The following is an 18,886-nucleotide window of genomic DNA, read 5'->3' on the forward strand; positions in this document are numbered from 1 at the left end:
AAAAGACTTCTTGTATTCATTCTGCTCATAATTTTTACGGTTGGCATGGAAACTGCCTAAAAATGTGCTAGAGGCATTACAGCTCCAAGCTTTTCTTGTAGCCTATGATGCTTAATCAAAAAGTTTGCAATACATCCCAGTACTGTAAGTGGTAAAGCTAAAAATATTGCTCTCTTCAGAGCATAAACAACTGCAACACGCCTTCAGAAGGAGTTTGTACTTACAATGAAATGGAAAAACACCACCACCCCTTTATCCACTTCCACACTTCAGCAGCATGCAGCAGTCCTGGAAGTCTTGAATGTCTGGTATTGAGTAACATCTTCCTTTGCAGCACTCTATACTTTAAAAATTGAGGTAAGAATAAAGGTTGACAGAGTTTGCTCTCTTTAATAGGTGACAAAGATCCTATTTAAAGCCATGATAGTGCAAATGCTACATACAGAGGGATTATTCACAAAAGTGAATAGTAGCACTGAACTCAGGAATGACTTACAATAGTGGTAACCTCCACATTCAGCTGGCTACAGAATTTATATGTCGTTCTTAACTGACTTAACTGAGTGGTATCGTAAATATTCATTATTTATTAGAAGACACAGATGCAAACTCAAAGGAAGATGGGGACAGTGAAAGCATCACAGCATGATGCAGAAACATGAAATGCCAATGGCAAGCCTACCTGCACACAGATATCTTGCTGCCCTGGAGAGGCTACCTAGAACAGAGTTAGAAAAAGAATAATAACATTCAAAATATAATAATATTAAAAAATATTGAAAGACCTTCAAAGGATACACCTTGGACAGTGCAAGAGCCTTGCAGAGGCTACACCCAAGTTGGATGACGGTGACAAGTTTTTCATACAGATATAAGTTTGGTCTGTTTGCATATCAGAGGTTAATTGCTTCAGGTAATGAAGTAATTAACTCCACGTTTTCCCACAATTCACTGTTGTTTACATTTTTCAGGGCCTGAGACAGTAAGGTGTCCTTGAGTTTCAGGCCTAGACAGATATGGTTTTGTCTGAATAAAATGGGAGAACAGTAGCTGAGAGGCTATGGAGTCTTAGAGTTATACACTAAAGCAGTACTGATCTGAAAAGTATAAAAGCTAAAATTTAAGGCATCAATCTTACAGCTAAATCTGCACCCGTCTAAAGGATAGACCTGTAACTAGGGCTATCATAATCACCACTTGTGTCAACATGGAATATTCCTTGCTAGACTGAGATTCTTCTATTAATAAGATGCACAAAGCAGTTCTAGACTTTGCCTCAATACACAGGGAAAACATCTCCTTGTAGGGGCAAATGATGGCCCTCAGATGGCTTGTTTATGCTGGTGATATGTGTGAGAATGTAGCCTATATGAAATACACACCTTTTTGGTACAATTATACCTGGGTCTGCCAAACCAGGGGTTGCTCCTGTTTATTTCTAGAATATTATGAATCAAGCCAATGGACCCTGAACTGGCACTCATGCACTCAGTGTGAGGCCAGATGAACTCTGACACTTAAACAAACATGGGCTTTTAGAAGGTGTGTGTGTATGTGTGTGTGTGTGTGAATTTTAGGGCAGTGTCCTAGTGGTGCATCCTCCAGCACACAGTTATTTGCAGGTCCTGTTATCTATCGCAAGATGCTGATCCTTTTGTTCTTGCTTCTTTTTCTGAAGATTTTCAAACAAGGATATTATGTCTACTTTGGTGTAAGAGGCTTGATTAGCAGTGCACTGATGACAGCAGTGGTAATGGTGGTGCAACTAATGCTGACTCTGAAATTGCTTAGATTTGCTGGAAAACCCTGTGCTGCAAAGCTCTACAATCTTAATATCTGGCAGTTTCAATGTTTTGATGAAAGTCAGAGGTGCTTAGAGATTCTGAGGATCAGGTTTCTCAATGACTTGGGTAATTTGCATTTGAAAACCTTGCTTTGAAAGGTCTGGCCACAGGACTCTATGTTGTACTCTAATGAGACTAGGAAAGGCTTTTTGACTGCCATGGACTGCTCTAATGAGTGTATGTGTAAGCCTGTAATTTATTTTTTTTCTGGTCTCAAGAGACAAACTAATTGGAACAGAGAAAGGTAATTTTTATAGTCTCAAATTTTTGGATGCAGTTACAATTTCCTTCTCTGTACATCACAAACTTTTTGCAATCCCCTTGATAGGACAAGTGTAGAAGATCCATCTTCCACAAGCTGAATTAAAGGTACCTCCATGAGAGTGATGGTCTTGTGGAATATAAACACATAAGCATTCAAATCCCCAAAGCATTCAAATCACAAAGACATTTTGGATCTCTTGAAAAATTTCAGAGAAATAGAAATTTCATAGTTATCATATTTCTAGAAGTGTTTTGAAAGCATGGAACAGCATAGGACAGAGCTATGATGTTAGCTGTCCCTAGTAGGAATAAGGATGAAATATGAACTCCCTCCTGATTACACAACAGAGCATCCACAAAACAAAACAGATGTGTCACAATCATTGCAAAAGTTTCACTACGAGATTGTGCCTTAGTTGATGCTAGAAAATCTATTTATCAGTTCACTGGTGTGGTTTCACTGAGCTCTAGCAAGGGCTGAAATTTTAGTGGAACTCATTTGAAAAGTCTTCCTCTATTTCCTGGTTTTTGTTAGAAAATATTTCCATAATTTTGTAAATACGCTAATTTTAGGTCCATTTGGATTGTGTACAACTTTTTCTGTTACACATTTCTGTCCCATGAATGTGACAGACCATGTTTAAGGAATTTAGGGTCTCTTGCATCAGTCTGTGTTAGGAAAACCTCAACTTTTTTCAGTACCCAGGTGGGTTGTCACCCAGTCCTAAGGAAACAGGCACCACTCCAGCTTTGAGCTCCACCCAGACCAAAGGTATGGCTGAACTGGCACTCTGGGACTTCTGTTGATGATCCTGTGATTACCAGGCCTTGTAACATCATTCCGTGGAAACAGTAAAAAAGCTCTTAAAACCCCTTTAAATGAGGTCTTCTGAAACACAAGACAGTATCTGTGGAGACATTTTCATAATGTTGAGCTTCTGCTCGTATTGGGGGAGACAACCTTTCAGTTTGGAAAAAAGAGGGGACTAGATGGGAGTTCTGTTTTTCAGATCCTGTCCAATTCACTTCAAAACCCCAGTGTACAATTAGGTACTTCTGGCTCTTAAGATAGAGGAAGTATCACCTTAATTACTGGTCAAATCTTGCCAGGAAACTATGAAAATTATTTCAAGCCAATTTTAGAAATACTAATTAGAGAAAATGAAGGATAAACCTAGAGGAAGTGGCAATTTAGTGTTTTTATATATTAGAGGGTTTTTAGATATTTTACCATTCCTTACTCTGTGTGACTACTGTTTCACAAAATGGGATATACTTTACTGTTGAACTGGTACTAAAGCAGAGAAATTTCCCAGCAGCTGCAAGTTCAACACAGGGGTTGAATTCAAGGTGGTCATTTCTCTGACTCTAATGAAATGACATGGTGGCTCCCATGATGAAAAGGAAGATAGTGATCCTACTTCCCTGGGACTCTGAGTGACCAGCTAATCCTGAATAATTATAGACTTGGGATGACAGTGCTTTAAAATCACTGCCTTTCAGTTGCATACATTTACAGTAAAATAATAAAGGCAGGTTTTTCTAAAGATTAAACTATTATGCTTTGAATACATATTTTCAATTTAAACTGTAATTTTACATATAAAATATTTAGGATACTTCATCAAGGAGATTGCAGGGGGGATTGCAACTTCCTCTTTACTTTGCAACTCTTTGGGGCAATATCCAACTTAATTAATTTCATTAAGCAGTTAAGACTTTCTGTTAAAGCCTACCTGTGCTGCATTAGCCAAGAAAGTCTCTCTCTCTTCCTTCGATGGCTCTGATTCCTGCAAGAGAACCCGAGATACAAACAGCCTCAGACCTTGAAGACACATAACCATGTCTGTCCTTATCAACATCAATGTGAAGTTACATATGTTAGCAAAATATGTGGATACAGGCCAGGGTAACATTGAGGGACATTTGCCAGGTCCTAATTGAGCAATAAGGCAGGGTGTAGACTCTGATCCCATGCTTTGGTATGTTGCTAGGCAAAGGGCAAAAGCTCTGTACTATCACTCAACAAGGTGTGCTGTCATTGCACAATCACTCCATCCTGTGCACTGGGATGATTATAGAGTTCTATTTTCAGTGTGTAGAAGATACTTTATTTGTGTATATTCTATTCTGCTGACAGGCAGAGGAAATAGCTGCTTGGTAAATGCCGTGTTATAGTAAGTGTATGGGCTATTTTTAGCTACACAATAATGTGAAATGTGCTGTTCTTTACAGGCCACTGTGGGAGTGCATGGTCTTGCATACAAAGGCTGGATGGGAGACTTTAAAATGCCAATGCCTTGTTCCTGCTGTGAGCTATGGGCACACAGAATCCTACCTGTGCTTGAGCATGATGAAAGAGGAGCGCCTTGCTACCTCTGAGACTGAAAGGTATACCTATAGCAAAAAATTCACAACACATTTCGTGAGGAAATCCAGATTATGTAAAAAAATAACACTGCTCCTTGGAAACAATTTCTCATAGGAAGCAGCACGAAATTGTTTTCAGCTCCACAGTTATCTTGTTTGTTTTGCTAATCCTCACAAAGATTAATAAAGGAATGATGAGACAACAGCAAACTGTAAGCACAGGAAGCGACAACTGCCTAAAGCATCTGGATATGATTATGTAAACACGATGTAATAAGAAAGCTGAGAGATTTAACTTTTGAAATCTTCTTTATTCTCTTCTAAAAAAAAAAAAAATTCTTTCAGAATGTTTACCTAATTCCCCGAGTAGCCTTTCAGTTGTTAAAGCTCCACAATTTTCATTCAAGTTCCTGGCTACTCGTGAGCAATCTACTCTAGATTTGATCTTTTATCCAAACTTTTCCCGGCATGTAGTCTGCTATACGACCCTTTAATTTGAAGGACGTGTGTCATTAAATTTGAAGGGGACATTTTGTGTCTAAGTGCTATATGTACTATTTTCCTCCAACCCACTGGTAAATACAATCACTATTTCAAACTTTTAGTACATGGAGTAGTTTCTTTGTCACTGACACAGTGACCTCTTCTTTAAGGGCATGAAGCTGAACACTCTCCACAGTGAGCCAGGCTAGTCACACCCACAATAACTGCTACACACTAAAATTCCCAAGAGATAAATCTTTTAAGAATACTGTTATATCATATATAAAGGTTAGTAATTTTCATATCAATCCTACTAGTTTTTAGATTTTTTTCTTCCTAAGTAATTTTATTTTCTAGCAGGTGCTAGCTGTGCAGATTTATATTTTTAGCCCTTTTGTTCAAAGGACTTCAGTTTTATTAACAAATTACCTTAAATCTCTTCTTTGTATAGAAATTATACTAAACTCATTTTGACCTCTTTGTCATTATCTCTTCATAGATAATCATGCAAGAGACCTTGAGAAAAATGCAGAGGAAAATCAATGCTTCAGTAACTTGAACATTTTATTAAAGCAAGAGAAATATGCACCTTTACTGTCATTTTATACCTATCTGATAATATAGAATGACAGCAGAGTCCAGAAGGGAGAAGTGGAAATGGTCCCCGTTTGACATTTTTAAAACATCCTCTGTAATGTGCAGAAAATCCTGCTCAGCCTCAGTAGCTCTTGGCAGAACATGATCACTGCAGAGGCCTCTTAAGTGAGCTTAGGGCTCATATTTTGGTAGTACTAGGTACTAGGGTAGGCCAGATGGGTTTGTTTCATGGGGCCACCAAAAATATTTCTCCAGTGGTAGAAAAAAAAGAGTTCTCTCTTTTTCTCTTTTGCTTTTTTTTTTTTTTTCTGTTTAAACACAGGGCCTAAAGAGCCATGAATGACACATGAGGCCAAACACAGACTCTGTTGTCTTTTTTTTTCTTTCTTTTTTTCTTTTTCTTTTTTTTTTTTTTTTTCTTTATCCCAAAGCACCATTTAAGGTGAATTTTTCCAAAAGGAAACACATAAAATGAGGCCGAGACAGATGTCTGGCAGGGGTATTTTCAATTCAGTTTGTTGAAGTCTGATAAGGTTATAAACAACAAAAACAGTGTTTCCCTTGACCAACAGTTAGTCAGCCTTAACATCACAAAGTCAAGTAACTTTGTTCATACGTGTAAAAAGAAACTATTGATTGCCAGACTATTGCATTTTTGGCCATAATATTAAGTTATAATAGATAATTACAGGTATTAAGATGGGCAGCTGTTTCTTTGAATGAATATTGCCCTTTCATTTTTTTAATTTAGGTAAGATATCAAAAATGTTAAAAATGAGTAGTCATTCATTATATAAAGCAGCAGCTGAGCGGTAGGTGGAGGAATCATTGCTTTTTCCTACTCCTAAGTAAACACACATACAGCTTCATTTTTAAATTCATTTTATTTTGATGGCAAAAAAAGGGAATCTCTAATGACACAGAGTTTCAACTGGTAAATCTTCTTTGCAGTTTTTCTCTTTAATCTTGAAAGCTGATGTAGTTCATTCCAATTGCCCACAGCATCAGCTTTATTCTCTTGAAAGAACTTGCTCTCTTTTTAGTTTTCCTTTAATGTTTTGAGCCATTACCAGAAATGGTAATCTTCTTAAGGTGTTGGCAGGAGCCACAGAATGCACCAAAACTAAAGCTCATACCTAATGAAGTATCCCATTATCAGGGTCACCCAAATTACTCAGGTTTGTCATAGACACACTATACTCCTTTATATGATTTTGTAGAATTAGAAAGGAAAGAAAACTTGGGGGGTTGATTAGTCAGGTTAGAAAAAGGTTATGAAGATCACTCTACCTAAATAACAACAGTCTTTTAGTTGTTTTGAAATACATTCAGGTCTATTTATTATCACAGCTAGCCAGTATATCTGGGTTATTTGATTACAAGCAGACATTCTGGTTCTGGGTCCCACACCTTATGTTGAGGAACCTGTAATTTATAACCAACCTTTTCCCAAACTCCTCTGCAAGCTGGCACTGGATCCTATAGAGTTAGAAACCCTAGGAGAGCTACTGCACATCTTGGTTATAAGCTTTCCCTCTGACCATGGCTTTGCAAGCTGAAGCCTTCACATACTGCAACACACCGTCCAGGCTGAGCCATGGAGACCGGCAGCTGTTACCCTACAACAGGATGGATGGAGCAGAGCATCCCCCAGGAACTGGGCTGGGGATGGCTGGTCTGTTCTGCAGTAAGAGCACAAAAACCAGGTGTGACTGTCAGCCTCACTGCTGATTTCTCTCTGTGAAAGCCCAGAATGGTGATGGCTCTGGAAACTCCGAAGCATTTTGATTGTTTCAGCACAGGTTGGGAGTTGCCACTGTAGCACCTATTGAAAAAACAGTGATTTGCATCACAAGAGTGGGATGAGACATAGTGATACTTGAGCTAAGTCACCACCACTTCCCAGCACAGTTCAAGGTGTTGACTGGTCCTGCACTAGCTAGCATCCCACTTAGGGAAAGATCACTTCTTTCACCATCTTGTACAGTACTGATTATAATCTGCCAGATGAATCTTTCCTTTCCTGGAGCTGAAATCTCTGTGACTGACAGAAGATCATATTTGGAGGCTCCACTCTTCTGAAATTGGCTTATTCTGGAAGTCTGCCAGTGTCACAGCCTGGCAAAGTAAAAGGGATCAGAATAACACTTGGCTATTCACTCAGTCTTGTGAACTGTTGCATCACCACTGCAGGATGTTACAAGATTTTGAGTTTAAGGGACACCTCTTTGGTCTTAATATTGTTTTCAATAATTTCCAAATACCTAAGATTGAGAAAAAATATTCACTTCTCAGGTCCACTGCACTTTGAAAATGTAAAACTTCTCTGTTCAATAACCATTTGTCCATCTTAGCTGAAGAAGCCAGGGAAAAAAACAAAAACAAAAACAACATAAAATCCCAGGAAGTAACATACTGAAGACACTCATAGAAAGATTGGATGGCAGCAGTTATTCATACCTTGTGAGACAAAACAAGTTTACATTCATTTCCTCCCCACACCTCCACCCTTTTCTAAGGGTTCTAAGGTTAACAGAAAGGATTCCTTTCGTACATAAGTTATTTTAAGATCTTGAACAACTTAGAGATCTAACATCTTTTTCCATGTGTATAAATAACCCCACCTGTTGCAGTATCATATATATGTGATCATTAAAATAGATACAAGTAAAAACCAGTAGTATACATTTCAATCTAAAAGTGATTCTAGGAACAAAGCAGACAGGACTAGCAAGCTTTTCTTCTTTCAAAAAGATAAAGGGGATCCTCCAGTCTAAGGTGGATTTTCCAGAGTCAAAAACGTATCATACACTCATCAACACTGTAAAAGTTACTGGAAATTGAAAAAAAACCTGAAATTTTCCTTGACCAAGCTGCTGAAGTTCACAGACAATGTTGTGTCACTGCACATAGTAAGGGTTGCCAAAGTGGTGCCAGGGATGCATCAAATTTGTTTCAGCTTCACAAATTCATGTGTCTCCTTTTTACTGTTGCATCTGCAACAATCCCAGTTCTCCAGGAGTTAACAAAGTGCTTCTCCCTCATTTTCCAATAGAGATCTGAGACACAAACTGAGAAAGCTCCAAGTTATTTTGTGATAAAGTCAGCACAAAACATGAGAAGACACAGCATCTGTGTCAAACTTTGCAGGCTGTTTCTAACTACAGATGAACAGCCATACTGCAGAAAAGAAAGAGATCTGAGAGTGAGCTTCGTGCAAATTGTTCTCAGTGAACTACAGATCCATGGTGTAAAGGTGGTTATTTTTAAAGTTATATTTTGGCTTCTTTGTTTGGTGATCATATGACATTTTCAGCACCTAGAAATCCTTTGCTTATGACAGTGTCTGAATGAAATGTTGTTACTGACGTAACAATTATCTCCTCACCCCATAGCTTTCAAGTTATGACTTAATGTTGAGAAAACTGTGGGCTAAGTAAGTGAAATTACTTCAGTACCTTCAAAGGATGTGGTTAGAATAGTCTGCAGGGGTGGGAAGAGAGTTTTCCTTTGCAGTTGGTTGAGCAGCAACAACAGAGTGTCTTTCAATTGCTTCTGTATTGCAGCTCAGGGCTTTTAGCCCCTGTCTGCTGCACCCACACACGATCTGGTACAGACACTTAAAAAGCATATAGCAACCTCTCAGCTCAAGGAGTCCTTTCTAAGCAAGCTTCAGTCACCCAGGGGGCCAGCAATCTGTAGAGGCTGCTTTTTCTATCCCTGAGATGGAGTATCACATTGGCTCTGCTGCATTGGGACCACCCTATGCCCATGGTGGAGAAATAGGATTTGCTTTTCATTAATTCTGTTACTATAAAAAATTCCTGTAGGATATTCTGTAGTTAGAGCACTGAATCATTTCTGAAACTTCCTATTCAAATATTTGTTTTATATGGCAATGGTATTAGTAATGTGCAAGTTTTATGCACTGCTATTTCCTCCCACACCCATTGAAAACTAACAAGAGCCAGCCTGTCAAAATAAGCATGTGAATTATAGATCAGCTATAACATGCTTCAAATAGCCAGTGTTCCAGCCTAGGTGATACTATATAACTCTGCTTTCCCTCTGCTTGCAAAACTGCACAGTCTACATTTCAAAAAAAAAAAAAAAAAAAAAAGCCTAGAAACTGAATTTCTGGAATTATCTCATCTCATTGGAGATATTCAAAACAGGTGCTTAATAACAGAATTTTCACCTACTGTTGATGCAGAGACAGAAAACTCCCTTTTAGCTCATCTAGTATTTAGGTTATCCTTAAGGAAGGCCATTGCTGGCTACTGACAGAGCCCAAGGTGACTGATTTCTGCTTTAGGTTCTTTAGGTACATACTTCATTTTCAAGAAGAAAAGGTGACAAGGCTACTTCTGACCCCCCAAACAGTTTGCAGGAAGGCTGAGTTCACTCTTTCTAGTCTGGCCTTTTTTCCACAGATGGCATCCCCTTGGAGGTGGGCTCTGGCATTACTCAGTGGTGCCAGCTGCTCCCAATACTGAACAACTAACACATACATTGTCCTGCAGGTAATATTCAAAGTGATCAGGAAGTGGGAATAAATAATGTGCCTGCAATGTTTGCTCATGCAGGGTAATAAAAAGGAAAACTGACTCCGAGGAGCTACACAGGGGCCTTATGCTACAGAATGGCTGTGATAAAATGGCAGTGGAAATCCAACACTGATAAATGCAAAACAGTTCACAACAGAGAAAATAAGCTGCACTGCATGACCCAACAATGCACTCTGATCATGGAGGGGATACAGAAGCAATGGAGTCACTAATACAGCCATAGGCACAGACTGTCACATTCAGCACAGCAATTAGTAGTGATCAGAAATGCAATTCAGTATCAACAACTATTATAAAGAAATACAGAACTAACAGTGTGTCACTATAAATCCATACAGTTGCTATATCCTGAATATTGAGTAGGTTTCCAGTTTCCCATCCCAAAGGGTATAGCAGAAGCAGAAAAGGAAAATGAGTGAAAGTGAAATTAGATCTTTTATAAAAATTATAAAATATATGGAGATTTTTCAGCTGGGAAAAGCGACGGGATATAATACAGAGACTAAAAAATCATGAACAACAGGGAGAAAGTAAGTGCAGAATTACTGTTTGCTGCTTCTTCCAACACAGTAACAAGGGGGTATCAAATGAAATTAGGAGGTTTGAATGACACAAGTTCAAACAAGGAGTTACTTCTTCATATATACAATTAAGTTATGGAATGCCAGGACACAGGATGCTGCAGTTGCTAAGGGCACATGAGGGCCCAAAAGCAAATCAGAAGGATTTGCTGTAGAGAAATCCACTGATGGCCATCAAATAGAAAGGAACTGCTACTGGTTCAGCAAGCAAATGGAATGCAAATCACTGGGAGAAGAGTCAGAGGGACCACTCTGAGGCTGTTCCATCATGTGCTTGCACTGTTCTTGCCCTCTGCCATGGACATTCACTGTTGCCCTCTGTGTGAGAGAAGACACTGAGCGAGATGGACGACTCCTTCTGACTTTGTAAAGTCATTTTATGGTTTTAGTGTCCTTGCAAAACTCCTATGCTTGAAGAGAAGAAAAGCTCATTTTAAGTAAGATCATATATCTTTTTGTCTGGTCAATGTCATCACTTAAGTAAATGGAGGGTAAAAAAATGCTCATGGAAATCCAAACAGGAAGCACTTTGCAAACAAAGAGGTACAGGCTGGTGCCTGCAGAGCTGCTATTCTTCATGCTCCATGGGACCTGAAAGGGACCTCTGCTACATCCAACCAGAAGGACAATGACATGATTTTTTTTTTCTTTCCTCTCCAGATAGGGGCAAATCTGATTCTTATCATTTGAAGACACTGACACACCTGGACAGCAGCAGCACAGAACTGCCAGAATCATGTCAGTAACTCTTCCTGGCTAATGTTCTGATGATAGCCAGACCAGCACTCCAGGAAAACTCTCAGATTTTCGTGCTCTCACGGACTTCAGTCTTCAGTGCCAGCAGCATGGTTACACTGAAAGTGTAGCATGAAGCAAGGCTTTATTCCAAACAACACAGAATTGGCTCATCCAACCAGCCCTACCTCTGGGTGTAGGGTGACCTTCACGATTAGCCTTTTAAAAGCCTTTCACTATATATGGCACTTTCAATCTTGGCAAGATAAATCTGAAGGGGGAGCAAAGGGATGTCTCATGATGCAAGTACTAAGGCATTCTTGGATTTTCAAGAAAAAATACACAAAACAACTTCCTGACTCAAAGACAGCTGTATCTGGCATGGGAAACTTCTACATTAGACCTCATCCTGACAGGGAAGTATTAATCACAAAATTTAGAGTTTGTTTAGGTGGAAGCCATAATGACTTTGTTGCAACGACTTTGCTTTCTGTGTTTTTAAAATGCATTTTATGTTTTACATGCAAGCAGGATAGAATCCTAACCAGTAAAATTTATATCATTGTCCTGAAAGATCCTGTTTTACAAAGCTAAAAAAAAATTGAGAGATTTATCAGCCAGCCTGGAGGAGAAAACTTAAACCAACAAAAATGTGAATAATAATTTACAGCAACTCAGAAAAATTTAATTAGGTCTTCAAAAAGCCACAGTTGAGAAAGATGCACACACTGGCTAAAACCAGTCATCTGAGGAAGAATTGGAAGAAAGTTAATATTTTGCCAATACTTCTGTAGACAAAATAGGGCAACCAGGTAATTATAGGCCTGTCAGTTTGACGTCTATTCCAGGCAGAGTGATGGAGTTGCTGATAGGAAAGTCAATTAATAAAGTACTAAAACAGTGCAATTTAATTAATGGCAATCAACACAGATTAATGGAAGAAAGATCTTATCAAATTAATGCGCTATTTTTATAAGACTACAAATTTGGTGGAAAAAAGGAATTGTGTAATATTTTATACTTTGACTTTGGATGCATTTGCCATACAGTGCCATGAGTGATTCTGACAGGAATCAGAACTAACATGATGAACTCTCCAAAACAACTAACCTGTTTTAAAGCTGGCTAGCATGGGATCCAACACCTGAACCTAAAGTGGGGCTCAGAGAGTGGACTCTGCAGGTACTGCTTATCAGCCCCGTGTTAACGATGGTTCCAGCAATACAGAAGGAAGCAGTAGTAGCAGTAGTAATAGCAGTAGTAGCCTTTGCTATCACTACTATTCAAGGAACCAAAATTTGGAAGTGGGCAGAAGTGGATAATGCCTTTTTGGCGTTGTTTCAGGAGCAGGTGCCAAAGAAGTACCAGGTGTTTCTATGTCACCCAACATAAAGAACCTATTTAAGAACAAGTACCTCAGCCCTTACTTCACATAAGAATTCTTTGGGAAGCTGAGACTGAAGAATGAATTGTGGGTCCTGATAGATCCCCCAGCTGATCCCCAGAGCCCTCTGAAATTGTGTTGCCAAGAAGGCCTGTGCAATCTTTTGGTGTGCAGAGATGCTATCCATCAAAGGGCAGTAAAGGGCTTCTGTTACTCCTGCATTTGACATTGTAGCAGGTTGACCCTTGCATCAAGTATTGGAATGATGTTGGTCCTGATATCAGCAGCTCAGGAGGGATGCTGGCAAATTGGAGGTAGTTCAGAGAAGAACCACAAGAATATGAATAAAAAAATTGGCAGTATAATGGAATGACTCCACAGGGTGAGTCTATTTAGATTTAGTATATCAAACCAAAGGCTAAGGAGTAACTTGATTACGGTTTGTAAGTGCTTTCATGTGGAACAGACACTGCCTAATAGGGGAGTTTTTGCTCTGGTATAAAAATATACAAGGAAGTCCAATGAAAAGTTGAAGACACATCATTTCTTTTGCATTAAGGATTGGCAACTACTGCAAACATCTACCATTTTCTGTTCTTAGATGCCTTTTCTATCTAGTCCTTCTCAAGTCCTTCTGTTGTTCAATTAGAATCAATTCCAGGTGAGCTAATTACTCACGCTGAAGAGTCAGAAATGGTCTTGAGGTGGTTTATGCCTTTTACTTCTGTGAATGCAGCTGTAACATAAATTTTTAAGTAAATTAAAAAAAAATGTTTCTCAGCAAAGAATGGTATACAAATTTAGCTGATGGGAATGTCTTGTGCACATCAAGAAGGACTTTGTGAATGATAGGGGTGATGTTTCTTTCTAGCTCTTCTTTGGGAGCCTGCTTATTTTTCAGTGCTACCCAAAAAGCTGGCAAGACAAAGGATTACAGTGAGGTTTTGGAGAACAGCTCCTAGGAGCACATCCAGTTGTCATGTTTCCATCGCACATTCGCCTCCACCAGCATCATGCTGATGAGTGCAACTGGGGAAGCAAAACCTGCCTAAGAGGGATTTGGTTCAGGTCATGCCCTTGTCTGTAAAACAACTCCCCAAGGAAACCTCAAGTGAAAAATGAGTGTATTACATCCTCAAAAGAAAAGAGACCTTAATGGCAAGTGGTTGGATTGTGTTCAATCTTAAAAGGTTAGGAATAACTAGTCACAGCATTTCATGTCTTCTCTCGTCTATAAGGGTTTCCCTGGGATGTGCAAACACAGCACTTTTCTTCTGGATCTTACACCCATGGCTTTGCTCTACTCACCTGGCACATTACAAAAGAAATAATAAGAAATAAGCCCCATCCCCCCTTTTCTTCTCTTAGCAATAGCAGTATAACTTCAAATGTGGAAAATATAAAAGAAATGGTACTTATATCTGAGCAATGAGGGAATGTTTTTCCTCAGGTTATTTCATAAAGCTAAAAGAGAGGGATGTTCAGAAGAGAATTCCACTATGTAAGATTGATTTAAATTAGCAAGGGATAGGATTGATATGGCTATACATAACACAACCAGTTTTTAATTTCTGGGAATGGTGCCATCTGTGAATAATGAGAGTTAGTGGTAACAGAGAAATGTAAGGTCTAGCTGTGGGAGCCAACAGCCCACAGCCTTGACAGTCAGATTTGGAGGGCAGTGTTGTGATTTAGAAGGTCAATTTGCTTTTGCTAATGCTGAAACCCATCAGCAACGTATTCAACATACATATGGAGACTTGTAAACTACCGGGAATGATTCGGCTGGGAACAGACTGTGGTCACAGCCTAGGACCTGGGGATGTAATACTACTGCTTGGAAATACCTAATACTTAAGTGAATTCAGAACCAGAGAGAAAGATCACTGACTCTTGAGCTGAGGACTTCTTTGCTTCCTGGGCAGACTATTCTTTCATTCACAGAAATTTTTTTCTGAGGACAACAAAGACACTTTTTGGGTCCCATATTAACAAACATGTAATGGCAAACCTCAAAGAATTTTCATTAATTGCTTTTTTCTTTGCAATTAGTGTACAATATAACAAGCAGGCAGCTCGCAGAAATGCTGGACTCACTTCTCTCTACCTCATTTAACTGGCTTCTGTACATAAATTATATTTTAGAGGGTTTTTTAAAATTTATTTTATTGCATTATAGTTGTAAATCTTGCACTGAGTTATTCAACAATACCTTTTGTTTCTGTTGTCTGAGTAACGAATGAAGCCTAAGGCTTGATTCTGATTGCAGATATGGCACACAGGTATTTTCCTTACATACTTTATTGTATCCTTATTTCACACACACGTAAGCCCCACACGCAGTTCATGCAAATGGGTACATTTCTTGTCAAGTTACCTCTTGACAGCAGCTCATTAAAAAAAAAAAAAAGGATGTACATACCAAAAGTCAAAATCATAAGATTTTTTAAAGAAGAGATGCTCGTCTCCATGTCTTTGAATTGTCTTTTTGATGTATGGCGAAGAGACTTGTCCCTTTGCTGTCCCATGATTTATCACTTTCCTTAGCCTTCCTTACTAACATACTAGAGTTATAGCATAAACGATAAGTAAAAATAATTACAAAAAATAGAAAAAACATATTCAAATTGGCATGGGGATCTAGCCTTGACAACTGATGGGGAGGTACTTTAAAGCATATTTTGAGCTAGCTACTTCGATTAATTTTGCTGAAATAAGACTGTCTTCTCACTATGACAGTTCTCAGCACTTAATAGTTGTTTAATGTTCCCAGTAGGCTCAGCTCTGTACTTTGTAAATCAGCAAAAAAGTAAAATTAGGGTCTTTCTTTTACCACTTCAAAAATTATTATCCTTTTTGTTCTAGCTTGTGTTTGTACACTGATAATATATTTTCTGTAAAGGGACAAGGAGCAGATTGACCTGGAAAAGGAAGTCTTTTAAATGTAGGACTGTCTTTGATCACTCACAAGACTTGTACTCTGATCTAAGCTCATTGACATCAATGGAAGAAAGACTGCTATTGGCTTGGAGGGGAGAGTTGGCTCCTGTCCACACAGAGTCCACATTTGCAAAAGCAGATGTTAAAAGATAAAACAGACTGAAAATCAGAGTTACAGAAAAAGATGCTTTTCTTTTCACAAGGTCAGATTTATGTCACACTTTTAATTTAATATTTTTTTCTCAGTCCCTGAAACAGGAAACTCCAATTTCTACACCTGTTTTTGCTGTTTATCTGCTGATAAACCTTGGATAGAGAATAGGGGGGAGTTTGGCGGATGATTTCCCTAGCATGATAATGTAAGGCCTTCTCCATAGACTCATTTGGGATACTAAAGAATAGGAAAAATGCTCCAGGGAGAACATCACACACACATCACCCCCCCCCCCCCCGCCTTTCCCTCCTTCCACTCTTGCAGCTGCACTACCCACAGAAAGAGCAATTCCAGAGCAAGAACTCAGCACTATACTACTGGACAACATCATCAAAGAAGTAGATAATTGTAGGATCTGTTTAAAAGATAAAGAAACTTCTAATTGGATTGTCTCTTTTAGTGACAGTTTCCAGGCAAGGTAGATCAGCACAAGGAAGTCCAAAGAGCAAAAGTCCGTCAGTAAATTGTCCTAAAAGAATCCTTCCTAACTAACTTCATTCTGGTGTGTCTTCACAAAGATCATGGGGAGATATGATAGTTTTCTCATATGCCAGTCTGCTGGCTACTTCGTTGGTAGGTACCATTGATTCACTAACTGTTTTATCAGACATACTCAGAAAATTTCCCTAATTCAATTGGATGAGAAAATACAATGAAACTACCAACACAGTTTACTTCAAACTGCTGTTTCTAAGTGTTGTGAACATGACATTTAAATTTAGAGCAGCCAATGGCATCCCTTTAGCCCTGACATTCTGATTGATGTGTTTCAAGTAACATCTCTCCCATTTGGTTAAGCACGACAGCTATGGGAGACTGGATGCAGTTAGGCAAACCTTCAATGCTGACTTGGTTTTTAGACTTTGATCTGACTTTTATGATCTCATTCATTTTCCCATCTCACACGTTATATGTTGATCTTCCTCTACAACTTCAGCTGACTGACACAGACTGAAACAATGGGCAGAATTATGTACACCTAATGTCTCTGTGAGGCAGATAAAGGGGCTTGCTCATTCAGAGTTTATTACTTTAACACTGGACTGAAATTGCAGTATCTTCATTGACATAATTGAGAGCAAAAACAAAGCTTACAAAGTATTAGGTCTGGGGAGGGATTGTCCCCAGACAAAGGGAGTGAAATAATTAAAATATTCTGAAAGCGTAAAACTCATTTGATGGATAGGTAACAGTGTCATTACACACTGTATGTACCCTTCCATGCATTACAGTGCAGATTTAATTCATAACCTAAAATTTATAATCTCTTCATTCCAAACTTGAATATGGAATCCCTTCTTCAGATGTAGATCCCAATTCTAATAAAAAGTAGGAATTTCCAACCAGAGGCTTAGGATGAATTAGACTTTTCATCCCTTTCTCCTTTCACTCTTTTCTCCTGTTGGCCTTGGAGACTCTGGATAGCCTTTCCAGAGTTGCTAGGGACGGTGGCTCCAGCTGATGCTGGGTAACTGAGAAAGTTAAACAGAAAACATTTATTTACAGAACAAAGGTTGATGCAAGAGCCTAGGTCTTTGTCATAGTCAGAAGGAGTATGCAGGGGGAGAGGAAGGGAGAAATTGTGTAAAAAGCCATCTACTAAGAAAAGAATGTTTGATTTGGATCACAGGATGTGATACTGGAGAATGTATTGCATAACTTTATGGCTTGTCCTTATTTGCAATGATTCAGTATCCGGCACTGCTCATCCCATTTCTAAAAATGGTATTGAAAAGTTACAAACTATTCAGAGGTGATGGGAATAAGTGAGGAAAGGCAGGAAAAGCACCTTTTCATTTTACAGCAAATAGCAAACACTGAGTCTGCAGGTCATCCTATGGGTTGCTGCAGATCACTGCATCTGTGCCCTTCCTCACTACCCAAGTGACATTCGCCAGGTTACATCTCTGTTGCCAGAAGCTTGTCTTCTACATGCCAAATTTAAAATCATGACAACCCTTTTCTCATGGTATTTATCTTATAAATGTAAACCAGGGCACTTACAGCTCCTAGTGACAAGATATGAGGCAGGTGCAATGCTCTAGAGAGCCAATTCCAAAGCCTCCCCTGTCAAGACTGGACCCTGACTGCAGCATCCCTAGCCTCTTTGGAGCCTCGTTCAGAGGCTGTTTCTCTACTTCAAAGCAGGCACCTATGGGACTGACTCCTCAATTGGTTATTTCATTATTGTCATACACACTTCTTTCTGCCCCGTAAAAACAGGTATCACCCAAATTTGCAGGTGTTCACCCCAAAACAACTCTTCTCCTGTTTCTGATCCTCCCCTGTGCTGATGTGGGGAAAGGACACTCAAGACACAGACAGTCCCTTGGCATTGCCCTGCAAAGGCTGCAGCTTTGGGGCACAGCTGTGCCCTCCTCACAGACCTATTCTCTTCTTACTGTTAGCTTGTATACTTTTTTCCCCCTTTTGGGGGGGCAGGAGGGGATTGGGGGAAGAGGTTTGAGTATTTGGTTTGGTTTGGGCTTTTTTAGGTCGTTGTTTCAAAGAAAATCACCACCAACATCCAGACAAAAACTAGGGAGTACATATCAGGCTCATTAGGAGTTCAGGGAACTGCTCATCAAATTTCAACATATAGCTAAACTCCGGTTATTTAAACAAAAGGGGACGGATTAAACCCTAAAAAACCAAGCCAAACCAAAACAACGACAAAAAATCCAAACAAAAAGACCAAAAAAAAAAAAAAAAAACCAAACCAAAACAAAAAACACCAAACCGACAGCCCGCAGTGATGCTGGGCGGAGACAGACCGACCTCATTCATGGCTTTCTCCGTGAAAAGGTTTACGTTTTCCTTCTGTCTTCCCTTCCCCCGCACTCCCTCCTCCCCTCCGTTTTAACTTTGGGACGGATTAAGACAAGTCTGGAGTCGGTAGAACTCCT

At 39.2% G+C, this 18,886-nt stretch overlaps 1 long non-coding RNA gene across 1 annotated transcript; it reads right to left on the reverse strand.

The window, feature by feature from the left end:
• Nucleotides 1–220: 220 nt before the first annotated feature.
• On the reverse strand, nt 221–3,900 carry LOC132325847 (uncharacterized). Its single transcript, XR_009486046.1, has 3 exons — nt 3,845–3,900; nt 683–718; nt 221–343 (listed from the first exon to the last, which is right to left on the reverse strand). It is a non-coding gene; the product is annotated as an uncharacterized LOC132325847 (long non-coding RNA).
• Nucleotides 3,901–18,886: the final 14,986 nt, after the last annotated feature.

This window comes from Haemorhous mexicanus, chromosome 3, assembly GCF_027477595.1.
Source record: "Haemorhous mexicanus isolate bHaeMex1 chromosome 3, bHaeMex1.pri, whole genome shotgun sequence".
Classification (NCBI taxonomy): Eukaryota; Metazoa; Chordata; class Aves; order Passeriformes; family Fringillidae; genus Haemorhous; species Haemorhous mexicanus.